The sequence below is a fragment of the Octopus bimaculoides genome, chromosome 20 (genome assembly GCF_046866305.1).
Source record: "Octopus bimaculoides isolate indiv1 chromosome 20, ASM4686630v1, whole genome shotgun sequence".
Classification (NCBI taxonomy): domain Eukaryota; kingdom Metazoa; phylum Mollusca; class Cephalopoda; order Octopoda; family Octopodidae; genus Octopus; species Octopus bimaculoides.
The window spans coordinates 40,255,968-40,271,191 of NC_142947.1; the positions used below are offsets into that span (position 1 = coordinate 40,255,968).

Genomic DNA, 15,224 nt, shown 5'->3' on the forward strand with positions numbered 1-15,224 from the left:
CTGCATTCCTTATGTTCACTAGCTTTACTATAACATCTACTCCATACTTAACCCTCCATCACCAAGTTTATTCCAAGACATCGTAATTGCCATTGCAATACTTAACAAAACCTGTTCTAAACATTGTTAATGTTTAGACAACCAATATCGCTACTTCTATATCACCAACTTTACTCCCTATAGCTACACACTTAATTTTATTTGATAATTTGTGTAACGTAGGAAACTTAATCAACTCTGGAATATATCGGTTTGTTTCCTCCATGTTAGCACCATTTATTTCTTACTTGAAACATGTTATATTGAAAATTTACAAATGTATTTTCTATGTTGTATGTAATTCTCATGCCATGTCCGAACATAATTTCCACTCCTCTAATTAAAATCCTCGTAATAAACTTCCTTTATGTATATACAACATTTCCTGTTTTTTTCTCGTTTACATCAAAACATAGTTCGACTTAAATATTTTATCAGCCACAGGATCTTACGCACTAATCTGATCTTTGCCTCTGATTATTTAGTTAATAACAATAGTCAGTTTCTGTTTCCATTCATTAAAGCTATCCGCTCTAATCTTGTATTACGATTAGTTTGTCTACAAATTAATCAACTGGTTCCAATAGCACGTTTCCCAACATAAAACCATCGATCTTCCTTCGTTCCCTACACTTTAATCCTTCCATTATCGGAATCCTGAAAATCTTTATTACGAATAATATTTAAGTCCATTTTATAACCATGACCATCCTAAATGTAACAAAGAATAAAACTTGTACATAAGCATGAATGTTGATAAATCATAAAACTTTATGTTTAAGTAAATGCATGTATATAATTATAAATGTAACTTCGAAGTTCAAAACTATATTCTTAGTCAACAATACAATAAAGGTCATTATTAACCAACATGAAATAAACTATCGTTATGCAAAAAGAGTATATTGCGAATATGCATTGCGGAATTTTTCTTCCCAATGATGTTTTTGTGTGTCTATCTGCGATTTAAAAGCACTACGAACATTTATGCGCGTGAGTGTGTATTCATAATCGTAAGTGTGCATAAACATCGTCTACAGTACCGTAGGTCCAGAGAGTGGAGAAGGCAATAATACTGTGCAATACTAATAATAATCCAGATCATCCTAATATAAGGACAGATTTCGACATTAGCATAGATCTTTTCTACTCTAGGCACAAGGCCCGAAATTTTGGGGGTGGGGCTAGTCGCTTAGATCGACCCCAGTACGCAACTGGTACTTAATGTATCGACCCCGAATGGATGAAAGACACAGTCGACCTCGGTGGAATTTGAACTCAGAGCGTAAAGACAGACGAAATACCGCAAAGCATTTCACCCGGTGTGCTAAGGTATCTGCCAGCTCGCCGCTTTGACATTAGCATAGATTGTGGGAAACAACGTGAACAGGATAAACACCCATAATAATAATAATAATAATAGCACTGGGAATAACAGAAATGAGAATAATGAAAATTAAAATAGTAATAATAACAAGAATCTCAATAAGAGGAAAGATATGAAAACAAAGGGGAACATGATTGGAAATGATAAGACAAAATATTCAAGAGATTAAGAAATCATGCGCTTTGGTGAATGAGTGTTTTCATAGGAACATTATATAGAAATGTACTGACCCTCAAGAACCGCAGGAGCAACCATGAAGCGTTATTTACGAACGGCTGCAAAGGCAGGGTACACACGCAGACATTATACAGGACCTGAAACAGGCAAAATAGAGACAAAATAGAGCACGACCTATACAGTAATACGAAATGCAAAAACTATAAATCCCTTCCTCTGACAGACCCTTAAGATAATATATGGTGGAGCATAAAGATCTCTCACATTGTGGATAAATATAAAGAGAGAACACAACCATTCTAGGAACCATTTGTTATGTTTCTGAAAAGTAGATAAAAAAAACAGTTATCACGTTTTGTAATGTGCAGAAATTATACCAATAACGGATTATTCTTATAAAACAATATCATATCATTTTCATATGTCACTTCAATCTGCTTTACTCTACACAAATTTTTATACCCACAGAGATCATTTTATAATTCACCTTCACTATGTTGTCTTTGTTTTGTTTTTCGCAGTTTTAATTCCAACTAAAATGTTTGTCTGCTAACTAAAACGGCTTAAATATTTAATGTGCTATAATGTTTCCTGTTTTATATAGTTCTCCTCGGCACTACGTTTTTCAGCTTACCGGCATTTAATTCTTAAAACATTTTTTATTCTGTATTTACTAATGTAAGCAATGTTTAAACATGTACGTATATATATATATATGTATATATCTATCTATCTATCTATATATATATATATATATATATATATATATATATATATATATATATATATATATACAGAGAGAGAGAGAGAGAGAGAGAGAGAGAGAGAGAGAGAGAGAAAGAGCGATTCTCGAAGAGAATACATTGACAAAGTATTCAGCTATATTATATATATTATACATGACTCTTTAAACGAACAATGCTTTAAAAAGTATGACTTCGTGGAAATTAAACACTGCCTTCGGCAGTCCTACTGCCAGCTGCGGCAATCATTGCAAACCAAACACGGTACGGTACAACGATACTAGAAGAGGTGCAAGAGAATGTTGAATACATTAACAGGGAAAAAACATATCTCCCCCTCTCTCTCTCTCTCTCTCTCTCTCTGTATATATATATATATATATATATATATATATAATATTATTTGGGACAAAATCCAAAATTACAGGTAAAAAACTCAATTAAAATCAATTTATAAAAAATTAAAATTCAATTGAGCCTTATAGATAAAGTATATATAAAATATATATAGTTTTAGGGAAAATAACCAATTCTCAAGAACTCATCGATGAAAATCCACTATCACATATAGAAACATTAATAATTAAAAGCACAATAAATGAGTATAATATAAAGTAAAGTAAATATCATAAAATAAATATAATATAATATATATATATATATAGAGAGAGAGAGAGAGAAAGAGAGAGAGAGAGAGAGAGAGAGAGAGAGGGAGAGAGAGGGAGATAGATAGATAGATAGATAGATAGATAGATAGATAGATAGATAGATAGATAGATTGTCGCACACAGAAGCACTCAGTAATGTACAGTCATGTGACATTTAACGCATTCGAGATCATTCGGACATTGAGAATCTCATCCTCTGTAAAAATAATCTCGGAAGAAAATTCTCCTCCTAGACTTGTGTAGAAATACATATTGCAATGTAAATGACGTCATAGGATAGGAGGATGCATTCGCAGCAAATTAAACGTTTACAACATGTGAAAGGGGAGAAATACCACGTCCGAATATAATTGAACTTACCCAATATGACTTTATATGAGCTATTCATCACTATGTATTGTTAATCAGTAAATCGTATAGATTCAATAGTAACACAGGATTAACTAAAATATTTACTGAAAAATATTATGAAAAAAGCTTTAAATGATTATTTTTCGGAATTATACCTTCAGACATTTTATTGACTTTTTCATTCTTTATTTTATTTTTGGTATTCGATAACAAAAACACAATCTGGTATGAAAAGGCAGGAGAAAATAGAGACTTCTTTTATTATCATTTTCTAAATGGAAGCGTTATTACATGTACTGGAATATGTTAGAGTATAAAGGACTATTTTCACTATTTCGTTTTTAACAAAGTATGATGTTGAATTTATAAATCTAAAATAGACAGTAAATTGTGAACAATCACAAAGCAGTAATGAAATAACCATTGGTACAGAATACAACAATGGTGTATTTATTCAGAGACTGTTGGTAATTATATTGTGATTGTAACGCGTTTTTGTGCTAACATTATATGGATTCCTTCTTTAAAAAGTGAGAAACTGATATTAAAATTAATAATTTTATAGAATCTGCAAATCCTCTGTTGAAGTGTCGATACCTTAGAAAAGATGAAGCATAAAGAAAGTATTATAGAAGCTGCTATTTATCGAATAATTTTTCCTCGATCAAGGCCATAAGGATATAATTTGATTAAAAGACGTCTCATAGTTTCTCCGATTTTTCATTGGTAAACAATACGTTTTCCATATTACTATGTGTACACACACACACACACACACACACACACACACACATACATACACACATACACATATGTATGTATACATATTTATATTCCGTATGAATATATACATATCTATGTGATGCCTCCTTACTTCTTTCCACATGGTCTTAGAGCTAACTCTGCGCCTACATTGGGGTCCTGGAAATAATTGTTAACCCTGGAAAGAAAGTGTATGCAATGGTTCTAGTAACACATGAATAGATGGCTGAACATTTTCACGATCACAAAATCCCTAACATTTGACCTCCTAATTCCCCAGATCAAATGACTGAACATATGCACATACACACACACACACATGTATAAATATATGTACAGGTAGACAGATGTATATGTATATGTATATATATATATATATGTGTGTGTGTGTGTGTGTGTGTGTATATATATATATATATATATATATATATATATATATATATATATATATATAAAAGAATACCAAAAATGGGACAAGAACGCAAAACATCCAGATGTCTCTTATATATATATATATATATATATATATATATATATATATATATATATATATATATATATATATAGATATATGCATTATATATACATGTAATATATGGGAGGTATGTGTGTGAATGTTAGTTTTCGTGTCTGTGTTCGTATCCACCACTCCACCACAACTTAACAATAGTTGTTGGTGGGTTTATATCCCTGTATCTTAGGGATTCGATAAAAGAGACCGATATAGTAACTAATAGGCTTAAGTGAAACTAAGATACAGGGGTTGATTCGTTCGATTAAAATTTCTTCATGGCGCTGCACTGGAATGGACTGCACACTGCAATGAGAGAAACAACTAAAGATGAAACGCAATTTTTAGTCTGTTATACATTAAAATTCAAAATCTCATTATCATAAAGTATTGTAAATATTTATTTTCTTTTGATGGTGTGTCCATATAAATGTTTTAGAACGTTAGTTAATGATACTCGCTATTCTCTTCTGAAACATCAACTGATGATGTCCGCCATTTAAGCGTTAATCACAGTACTTAAATTGCTGCTGTGTACAAAGTTATTAAAGTTGCAGTACTTGATGCCCCGAAACTCTTTCAGTGATACAGCTCGTGTCCATAATATACAGTAAATATTTGTTCCTTTATATGTTTCGGTCATTTGACTGCGGCCATGCTACAGCACCGCCTTTAGTCGACGAAATCAACCGCAGGACCTATTATTCTTAAGTCTAGTACTTTTTCTATCCGTTTCTTATTTCTTTATTACCCACAATGGGATAAACATAGAGGGGACAAACAAGGACAGACAAAGGGTTTAAGTCGATTACATCGACCCCAGTGCGTAACTGGTACTTAATTTATCAAACACCGAAAGGATGAAAGGCAAAGTCAACCTCGGCGGAATTTGAACTCAGAACCTAACGGCAGACGAAATATAGCTAAGCATTTCGTCCAGCATGCTAACGTTTCTGCCAGCTCGCTGCCTTATTCTATCCGTATTTTTTGCCGAACCACTAAGTTACGGGGGCGTTAACAAACCAACAAAGGTTGTCAAGTGATGGGCAGGGATCAAACGCGCGCACACACACACATACATACACACGCATATATACGATGGGCTTCTTTTAGTTTACGTCAACCAAATCTACCCACACGGCTTTGGTCAACCCGAGGCTATAATACAAGACACTTGCCCAGGGTGCCACGCAGTGGGACTGAACCCAAAACCTTGTGGTTGGGAGCAAACTTCTTACCCACAGAGCCACGCCTGTTTACAGTACATTCATATAGATTCCTACCTTAGAATGTATTTTATGATATCTTCTGTATAGAGATACCTTTATATCTCTCAATAAAGTCCTGACATTGAATTCTGATTGAAGGAAGCTGTGAGACTGTTTGGATTTCTGGTTCATCGAAGCTTTTCCAAAGAGACAAGGTGTGGATGATGAATGGCTGCTGCTAAAGACCAAGAGAGGCAGTATACAGGAGTTTTTATAATCAGATTTTTTAAAACGGGTTATTCATAAATCGTAAACCAGAAATCGATTTATGAGTATCCCTTATTTTTTAAAATCTGAATAATTTATTAGACCGTTTCAACCTGTGCTAACGGAGTAAAATATCATGTGGTTTCTAGAGCTATTAGCAGCTATTTCTAGCCTGTTGGTGTGGTTTATCCACACCTTTTTCTATAATTATATATATATATATATACAGACCGCACTCACCGCATCGCAGCTCCTGTCTCGTCCCCACCTTATCCTACACCTATTTCGTCCTTTTCTGCTCTTCGTCATTCTTCGTACACCCTCCCTCTCCTTCTGCCTCCACTCCTTCTTCTTTCTTTTCTTCTTCTCCTTCGTTTTCCGCCAAATTTCACCTATTGAATCTTAAACCTTCGGATATTCACGTCACAACAGTAGGGAACACCTACTTCCCATTCAATGATGAGATATTTAAACTGCTTGCAGCAGATATGTGTAATGGTTTTATTACGTTTGGTCGCTAAAGCGAAAATACTGCACAATTGAGTCACATGATCCAGTGGCTTGCCAAACTAGTTGCATGTATTGTTCGGTTACCAAGTGACCAATTGTGTCTTCGCTGCATCTGAACAACAAACATTTTACAGCCACCGCTTTTCTGAATATCCTGAACAGGGGGACGTCACCTCAAAATATAGAAATACAAGGTAAAAATGCAGCTTTGTTCTGTTTTTTTTTTTTCATTTTACAGTTTACTTTGTAACTTCTCACAATGTTCCGGCTTTGCACAATTACATTCTTTAAAGTGATACCGCACAATATTTCACAAAAACTACCCCATATATACAGAGGTATAAGATTTGCAAAACAGTTTATTTTACCGAGGTGCCACTTGAAAATCACCTGAAGAGCCATATCTACACAAAGGTATGTACCCAATCCAGCTGTGCAGTATCCCACCTGCAAGTGATCGAAACTACATGGGTCCAAACGATTGTAGTGATCCATAAAGATTCTCGCATCTTCCATCTGTCTCATTAATTACATACCGAACGAACACTACTAAGCCAGCAAACATGATTTACTGGCAAACTACCTGGTGCGTGCCATATGATTTATGACATACTATAAATCTCACCTGCGAACCCATGGAAAACAAACTTCAACCAGCTATTCTGATTATATGTCTATGCACACGTTTGAATGTGGTGTATGCCAGAGGGTTTGCAAATCCAATGGGGGGTCTTAAAAGACATGTTAGGATCCACAATGAGCATGTGATTGTGTGTGTATTATATGTGGTTGTTCCTGTGTATTTGTACGCGTGTGTGTATGCACGCGCGCGTTTGTGTGAGAGTGTGCAATTATGTGTGTTCGGTAAGAGCCTTTCTGAGTTCAGATAGCAGCTGGAGTTTTTTCTGTCTCTCAGACTAAATGCTAGTATATGCCTGGATTAAAAAAGTTGTTTCCTATCTTGAATTACAGAGAGAACACAAGACAACAGAAGACAGAGCACAATTACAAAGATATCAAACCTAATGTCACAGTTAAAACATATCGCGTGAGAATGCAGCAGTGGATTGTCGGAGATCTCTTCTTTAGTTTACAGAAGAAATGACGTAATAATTCTTAAAAGATGATTCGATTCATGTCATTTCTCGAAATTCAAATATGCTCTCGTCGGAACTCATAAAACTGAATTCAGTTGAGAAAATATCTTTTTTCAACTGTTTCCACTGTAAAATTATATAATGTACTTCTATCATTTGGACTTAACTTTTATTGCGTTAGGTAATTAATGCATAGATTTCTCTGCTAGTTAGTCCATTCAATATTTATGTTTATGTATATTTATCTATTTATATGAACAAAATCTCACACAAAAGTATTATTCCGCAATAGAGGCAACGTTTGGTCGGCATATTTTCTCGTCTAATGCGTTATTTCTCTCGTTACTTTCATCGTTTGGACTTTATCTTCATTATATTTATGCCTAGTTTCCTCCGCAAAGTAGTACATTCAATGCTTAAGCTGTGGTATATTTATCTGTTTGTATGAACAAAATCTCCCTCAGGATAATTATTCCACACCTGAGGTAACGTTTGGACGGCATATGTTCTCGTCTAATGCGTTATTTCTGCAGTTTGTTCACGTCTCTTCATTTTAACATTAATGCTGTTCATTTACATCATGGCCGTTCAAAGACACAGGAATATTTATAATTTCGATTATGAACCCGCATTACCAACAATCGTTGAGGCTCGTGATGAAACATTGATGCAGAGGAAAGCGGAAGCAAAGGACTTGAAAAAAATAGAAAAAGTAAATCGACATTCACAGGAATGGCAAGTGTGTTCTATATTCAGATCATGTTGTTCTAAAATAAAGGAAAAAGATTCAGAGACTTCTCAAAAAGTGCACTGACAGTAAAGTTTGAACCAAAATATGCCTGAACTTAATATTTCAGAATACTAATTAGTGTTACAACATGCTAGACAAAGAAGGTTAAAATGTTTTGGGTAAAAATAGAAAGCATGATATACATTAAAATGTGTCGATGAATAAGACAGAAGATGGAAAAATCGAGCGATATTGTCGATGGAATACGAAGGTAAATGTCATTCATATTAAAGGGTTGAAAGAAATATGTAAACAGAATATATACTCTTAAAACATGAATTGTGTTCCTTTGATTTCGCTATCAACACACTTTGGCATTATGTGTGTGTGTGTGTGTGTGTGTGTGTGTGTGTGTGTGTGTGTGTGTGTGTGTGTGCATGTATAAATATAAAATGAAGACACTCATGTACTTCTAGCCATACGTGTATTTATCTATATATCCATCTATCTATCTGTCACCCTCTCTCTCTTTCTCTCTCTCTATGTATACACACACACACACACACACACACAAACATATATATATATATATATATATATATATATATATATATATATATATATATATATGGGAGAATATACAAATAATAACAACAGACGAGGACAGGTGGTGTAAATAACAAAAGTATATATTAGTATGACGCTCGGGAATACGGAAAGTCTTTGACGTTTCGAGCTACGCTCTTCAACAGAAAGAATACGGAGACATGGAGAAAAACACGGAGAAAAAAAATTGAATAGTGTTCAGTCAACGGTCAATCAATATATATATACATATATATATATATATATATATATATATATATATATCATTTACTCCTCCTGTATGTTTGTATTTTATAAGAGAAAAACATGTCATAGTGGCAAAAACACGTTACCATCTAGTATTGTTACTACTCATATCACGTTTTGAGGCTTGGTATATATATATATATGTATATATATATATATATATATATTTATATATATATATAAATATATATAATTGTGTGTGTGTGTGTGTGTGTGTGTGTATGTGTGTATGTGTATATATATATATATATATATATATATATATATATATATATATATATATATATAAGACCACTCTGTCGGTGAAGACGACAAGGGGCCCGGCCGATCAACGGAACAGCTTGCTCGTAAAATTGACGTGAAAGTGGCTGAGCACTCCACAGACACGTCTACTCGTAACGTAGTTCTCGGAGAGATTCAGCGTGACACAGAGCATGACACGGTTGGCCCTTTTGAAATTGCAGCTACTACTCATTTTTGCCAGGTGAGTGAACTGGAGCAACGTGAAATGAAGAGTCATGCTCAGGGACACAACGCGTCGCCTGGAATTGAACTCACGACCTTACAATCGTGAGCGGTATGTTCCTTTATGTGTATATGAGTCCCTCGTATATGGTTGCGTATATTCAAATATCTATATGTGACGGTACCGCACTTCTTTTCTTCGCTAGTAAAATGATGTTCGTGTATTGAACCCTTAATTCTTCTTTACAATTATCGTTTCTTCCGTAGGATTATTTTCTTTTTCTGTCTTTTCCTTGTTATTTCTTCCCATATTTTAACAGCATTTACTATTTGAAAAAAAAAAACCTATGAATATTGCGTATGACAGCAGAAATTAAACTGAACCTTGAATAACTGCAATTACTTGCTACACCGATTTCGTTTTAAATCAGAAACTAAACAATTCTTCGCGCATATGACGCCACGCCAAGATAATAATAATGCCTGGAACCCGAAAATTTAACTGCAAATTACACAGATTTTAACACATAGATATTCGATTATAACATCGTTGTTTCTCGAAATTCAACACGAACGCCTAATAAAACCTAAATTTTCAATTCCCTCGAATTCTTATTTTCTGAAGCCCTAGGATATGAGATCTTAAACTATAATAGCAGGATTAAATACGTACAGTATTTTAAATCCAACATTTCAGTATCTTCGCTCTTACTATTTTTCCTATTCACTGCTCTATCAGGGTTTCAGTCACATCCAGTCATACTTTGATGTTCGAAAAAATTAATATTTGCAATAAGAGTCAGTAATTTGCTCATCCCTCATTAAGACATTCTGTGTCTTGATCATTTATCGACCTTACCCTTAAAATCAGTATACATTTGTCATACGCGTAGCTTTGTGGTAAGACGATTGCTGCCCAGACACAGCGTTCCGGGTTCAATCCCAGTGTCCGGCATCTTGGGAAAGTGTCTTCTACTACAGCCTCGGGCCGACCAAAGCGTTACGAGTGTATTTGGTTGGTCCGAAACTGAAAAGAAGCCCGTCATATATATGTATGTGCGTGTATGTGTGTGTGAGTATATGTGTGTGTGTCTTTGTGTCTTGACAACCGGTATTGGTTACCGTAACTTAGCAGTTCGGCAAAAGAACCTTGAAACTAGTATGGATTTGTCATACGCATGTTCATAGGCGCAGGCGTAGCTGTGTGGTAAGATGCTTGCTTCCCAACAACAGGGCTCCAGGTTCATTTCCACGTAGATTTGGTAGGCAGAAACTGGACAGAAACACATCATGTATGTGTGTATGTGTGTGCATATTTGTCTCCTCATCACTGCTTGACAAATGATATTGGTGTATTTGTGTACCTGTAACGCAGCTGTTCGTCAAAAGAAACCGATTGAATAAGAAATTGGTTTTAAAAACGTAAACCCGAGAATCGATTCATTCGACTAAAACACTTCAAGTCGATGTCCCATCATAGAATAATTACTTCGCTTACTAAGAAATGTACCTGGGTCGATTTGTTCGACTAAAAGCATAAAAGAATAAAAGAAACATAATATTTAGTATCTAACCATATTTCGGGGACCATTACTACTTAAATTATGAGCCTTACCATTCATATTTATATTTTCTGCTTCCACTTCAACTGACACACTGAAATCTGTTTACTAATTTAAACATACGTTATATAATGATATTTTGTTGCTATTTCCCGTCAGAATCATTTATGTGATATAAGGAAAATAGAATGTAATATATTTTTTATCCTTTAACCAATTTCGAACAATCCTTTTATTTCAATTATAGAAACCTGTACAGAAAACTGTTGAGGAGCCTGCAGCACTCATACCCAGGCTATATATTTTCATAAACATCGATTATTATAAAGTGTAGTGAGTTGCTTAACAGCAGAACTGCATTAAAGATTAGAAACGCTACGGTTCTCCCAAAAGGTACGATGACAAATATCACATTCTCCAAATGCAGTCCGTTATAAAAAACATTGAGAATTTTCAAAATACTCCAGAAATTCTCCGTTTGAGATTTTCGGTCATACTCGTGAGTAAAATTGCATATAGAGATGGATTAAATATTTATGCAAACTAAGAGAGGCCGTCCAGAATCAGGGACAGTTGTTACCCATGGAGAAACACACACACTCAGACACACACACGAACACAAAGACATATATATATATATATATATATACATATATATATATATATATATAAACGCAGCCGTACATGTGTGGTAAGCAGCTTGCTTCCCAACCACACGATTCCGGATTCAATCCCACTAGCTTCGGCAAGTGCCTTCTGCTATAGCCTCGGGCCGACCAAAGCCTAGTGAGTGGATTTGGTAGACGGAAATTGAAAGAAGCTCGTGGCATATATATATATTCCATATAAAACGTATAGTTACTTCGCATAAGATAGGTAAAACGGAGGTGTTTTTATCGACGTGCCCTGAACAGAATCGAGGGTTTCCTGCAGCACAAACTTCACGCAAACATGACGATTCGGCGAAATGAATATATTACCAATGAAGAGGTTGTGCTCCGGGCCGGACTGCCCAGGACTGAAGTTACTAGGGCACGACACCGCTTCCGCTAGTCGGGACACGTATGCATTTATCGCGCCTTTTCCGTTTATTCTTCTTTGCGGAGTTGGCTTCAAGCACGAGGTCAAGTGGAGTTCCCGAATTCTGCTTCTGAGATCACAACAAGGTCACCCTCCTCCGCTTCTCGGCTGACTCAAATGCAGGGAGATAATCGTCAACGACCGCTCAAAGTGATGGCAAGTCATCTTTGAGGGAGCCGAACGGATGGAAAATTACAGATGTCAAGGTGCAGAGATGAGGCGACAAAGACGCAGAGAGCGACGACTCGCAATTCCTCTTCACCCGCAAATCTTCACCTGAGATAGATATCCTCGGCTCTTCTATACCGCCTTTGTCCAGTTGAGTCACCTCAAGGACCGGTTCTCTCTACACATCAATATGAAGAGGCTCACTCACTCACTATAGATTTAATACTCAGACACGAGTTAATGACGATGATGCGGCAACATTATACCTGTCCAGTACGAGATTGACTTCCACAAGATCATATACGATAGAAGCGTCTGAAATATATAGCGATTGCATGAGTATTTGATTTATGGTCTTTAATACCCAAAGAATACATTAATGGTACAGCAAAATCCGAAACTGTGGTTATAAATACTATGTTGTGAATGTCGTATATGATGTTCGATCGAGTGCATGATCAATAGGAAATTAACTGCCTATGGTGGTAACGTAAATGACCGCCTGTAAATGCGAGATTCAGTTTTTTGACAGGTATTAGTTTAAAAGATTACATTTGAATACGACATATTTATGAAGCACGTCTATTTGTGAATTATTTTCTACATAACCTTATTAATTATACCAGAGAAAAATTCTTTATATATTCGACCATATCATCATTTCGTAATTATAGAGTTCGAGATAAAGTCTTCGAAACACGTTGAAACGAAAAATTACAGCACTGTGAACAAGTAAAAATGCAAAAGCATTGAAAGAAAAATAATTATTGACTCAAGTTTCAAAACGGATTACTTGTACATGTGCTAAGTAAATATAGCTAGATTTGTACACAGCTACAATGAATGTAAAGAGAAGCCGGACTGTGTTCTCTTATGAAAGATTTCTAAATCAAAGTAAGAAGCCAACCAAATTGCACGGATGTTTACGAAAGAATTACAAAGAAATCATGAACAGGCGCAGGCGTAGCTATGAGGTGAAAAGTTTGCTTTCCAAAGTCATACTTCTGGTTCAGTCCCGCTGGTTGGCTCATTGGATAAGTGTCTTCTGTTATAGGCGGGGACAACCAAAGCCTTGAGAATGATAGGGGAAAACTGAAAGAAGACTGTGATATATATATATATATATATATATATATATATATATATATATATATATAAATTCCAAGAGAGTTAGAGGTTGTGAATCTAAGAGGTAATATCTATCCAATATACTGCTGGTAGAATACCCAATTATTAATACACAAGTGTTTTTTCATTACATGGCAATTACACTACTGAATGTAATAAATGAGTGAGGGTAAAAAGTTTTTTTACCCTTAACTTATACAGTAATAAGAAAATGGAGGGGATCAAGAGGTGATCATTTCTTTAGTTATTTAAAAAAAAAACAATTATAACAATATACATACATGTATAACGTATTATGATTTACATATATAGTATATAAAAATACCAGCAATTATTAAAATGATAAGTAGAGCATAGAAAGTAGGAGGGTCTCTTACAGCTGTTTCAGCCAAGAGGCCATAGTACCCCGCTCTACTTCCATCCCTTCAGGGAACTGAAGTATTTGGTTGATAAGATTAAGGTACTTGCGTGTGTCTCTGGGCTTCGTCAGAGTTTAGAAAGTTCGTTATCTATGGGAGGGCCCAAAATATATTTATGCTCTGAAATGGCAACGGACAAGTGAATTTTGGAAGGTGGGGGGCTTCCAAGTCTAGCAGACAGATGGAAGTGCATTGTAGAAAACGAAGGAGTGTATATTTTAGATTCACTGGATAATTTACTGGATAAATTCAGGTGTTCTGATGATTTCAAAGTGTTTACAATACTTTTTATGCTTTGATACTAATGATGCGTTTCCATCCCCAGTCTCTAGCTCCTTACAAACTTTGCAGACGAAAGGTCTGGCACGTTTAAACAGCAAGTTATTTTTAAATCACTATGCTTCAGTCCTTATAACCACAACAACAGCATGTCCCTTCATATCTTGAGTAAGCTGAGAGTCTGCCATTATTATTTTCTGAAACAAAGATTATACAGAGTTAGCAAAAATGCACCAATGAACACAAAAAGGTATGTCCTCAAATACACGTATGTGTATATATGTCTCTCTGTCTGTATGTATGTTTCTAATTCTGTATATGCGTACGTATATAGTATGTATATATGTCTTTCCGATCAACTTTTGCAATTTATAGTGCATTATCATATAGCGAAATTTGCTCATCTAACATTTCTTATAGTTATTCGCTTATGCACATAAGGTATTTTTTATTTATTTATAAAAATCTTGTGGTGTATCCTTGTGTCTGATCATATATCTGCACGCGACCATGTCAAACACGGCATCATAAAAGTTTTGTGTGAAAATTACTCCATCTGTCAAACGATATTTGCTTAACATGGACATCCAGAGTTTGCAACGCTGTATTCTTCGAGAAACACATTATTTGCTTGCTCTGCGTTTTGAAGTTTGAAATATATCATTTGGTCTCATATCACAATAACACGGAAAATCTGACATATTTCAAACAACATTATTCCATTTTGTATCGATTAGATTCGCAGGGTATGCGTAAGCATGAAAGCAGAATTCTTTGTTAAATTACGTGTTCTACATATATATGCACGCGCACATATGTGT

General features: G+C 35.0%; 1 long non-coding RNA gene across 1 annotated transcript; it reads left to right on the plus strand.

Annotated features, from left to right (window-relative positions):
- The first annotated feature begins 6,470 nt into the window (after positions 1 to 6,470).
- Positions 6,471 to 10,291, plus strand: LOC149131692 (uncharacterized). Its single transcript, XR_016237667.1, has 3 exons — positions 6,471 to 6,817; positions 7,596 to 8,721; positions 10,088 to 10,291. It is a non-coding gene; the product is annotated as an uncharacterized LOC149131692 (long non-coding RNA).
- The last annotated feature ends 4,933 nt before the right edge of the window (positions 10,292 to 15,224 follow it).